The sequence below is a fragment of the Otolemur garnettii genome, unplaced genomic scaffold (genome assembly GCF_000181295.1).
Source record: "Otolemur garnettii isolate 467f Iridium unplaced genomic scaffold, OtoGar3 scaffold00219, whole genome shotgun sequence".
Classification (NCBI taxonomy): Eukaryota; Metazoa; Chordata; class Mammalia; order Primates; family Galagidae; genus Otolemur; species Otolemur garnettii.
In genome coordinates this window covers 1,074,968-1,076,934 of record NW_003852614.1, presented here as the reverse complement: position 1 = coordinate 1,076,934, position 1,967 = coordinate 1,074,968, and the positions used below count along the sequence as shown (strand labels likewise).

Below are 1,967 nucleotides of genomic sequence, written 5' to 3'. Positions count from 1 at the left end.
CGCAAAAAAAAAAAAGGCTCGCAAATAACTGAACTAGTCACCTTTACGTTAGATCTCAATAGCCATTCTACCCAGTCTAATATCATTTCTAACTATTAGTTCACTGAAAAGAGGTTTATCCAGCTGAAATTACAGTGTAATTGAAGTGAACAGATTTTTATTGCTTATCATAAAGTATAAAATCTATTCATCACTTAACAAACTTAATTTATTCTGAAAAAAAAACTTTTGGCAACACAATTTCTAACTATATATTTAAATTGACTGAATTTCCAGTTTTGAAAAAATTTTTAAATGTTTCCTTTTTCTCCGAAGTTTACTAATCCTGGGGGCAGGGGAGGGCTGTGGTAGGAGAGTTTAGCAGCTACAACTTAGGGTGCATGGTAGCTATGGGAAACTTGGAAACAAGCTTACACCTCCCCGTGGGAAACCTTTTAGCAACAAGATGAGTCTGCAAGTGGACTGCAGTTGCCACCTTCCCCTATGCAGAGGTCTTTGCTGTGCTGCTTCTCTGCATTCTCTTCATTTCTCCAAAAAGATGGCAGAAGATTTTCAAATTCCAGCTGGTAGAGTTGCTAGTGACCTATGGTAACACCTTTGTGGTTCTCACTGTCATCCTCTTTCTGTTGGTCATCAATACTATATGTGAGATTCAGAGGTATGATGAAGTGACAAAAAAGATAAACCTCCAGAACAATCCCAGGGCCATGGAACACTTCCACATGAAGCTTTTCCATGCCCAGAGGAATCTCAACATTGCTGGCTTTTCCTTGCTGTTTGGATGCCTAATGTTCTCATCTCCCAGCAAGCCACCCTGCTGGCCTCCAGTGAAGCTTTTAAAAACCAGACAGCAAGCACTAACAAGGCAGCCAAGAAGTACAGAGAGCTAAAGAAAGGAGCTGGTAATTGACAGAGGCAAGTTGGATGCCAGGGACCTGGAGGTGAAGTTGGACAAGAAGAATAGGAACTTCAAGTCTGACCTGAAAAAGCTAAAGGATGAGCTGCCTAACCAAAAATTAGAGAAAGATGAAAATTAGGCTCTGGCCTTGAGGAATCAGGCTAAGGGTCTCACCAAGGAGTACAACCACCTGTTAGAGAAACATGCAAAGCTGCAGGTCATGATAGATGGCCCCACCGACAAGAAGGAGAAATGAGGTCTTCCCTCCTCCCCTGCCTGCAGCTGGCTTCCACCTGGTGCACGCTCACTGCTTTCTGAGAACACAGCAGCTTCCTCCAGTGCTTTAGTTCACTCCCTCTGCTCCCCTACTCCCTTCACAGTTTCTAGCCTGCCATCTTGGCTCCTCTCCGCTTTCCCAGCATACTACAGGAGACCTGACTGCCACATGTTCAGAATGAGTTTGCTGTTGTTCTGCCTGGCCCAGCGTGAATTCCATTCTTAAGAGTAGAGGGCAGCTGGAAGGCAGCTTGCAGTAGGGCTTGCTTCCTGCTGGTTTGAGCCTCCTTTTTGTTTTGCTGTGTTGATGTTTTCCCTGGTCCTGCAGGTGGGTGAGTAAAGCAGGCAGACTGGAGTTTCTCTTGGAGGCAATAAAGGTTGTTAAGTTAAAAAAAAATACAGCTTATCAATCCTCAGGTCCTATTTTCAAGGTTCCTAACCTCTTAATTATTTCACCTCTCTAAAGGTTTCTTAAGTTCCTCCTTCTCAATTTAGTCTATCCTCTCTACCTTCAAACATACTCATTTCTTCCACCTTGAAAAAAATCAACTATGTTTCAAGTTTGCATCCCATTTGTCCTCTTCCTTTCACTGCCAACTTTTTTTTTTTTTTTTTTTTTGAGACAGAGTCTCACTCTGTTGCCCTGGGTAGAGTGTTATGGTATGATAGCTCACAACAACCTCAAACTTTTGGGCTTGAGCAATCTCCTTGCCTCAGCCTCCTGAGTAGGTGGGACTACAGGTGCTTGCCCCTACACCCCTCTAAGTTTTCTAGTAGAGACAGGGTCTCGCTC

The 1,967-nt window shown here is 43.4% G+C and overlaps 1 pseudogene; it reads left to right on the top strand.

Moving 5' to 3' along the window:
• LOC100962124 overlaps positions 1 to 1,154 on the top strand; it is a 3,363-nt pseudogene extending 2,209 nt beyond the window's left edge.
• The last annotated feature ends 813 nt before the right edge of the window (positions 1,155 to 1,967 follow it).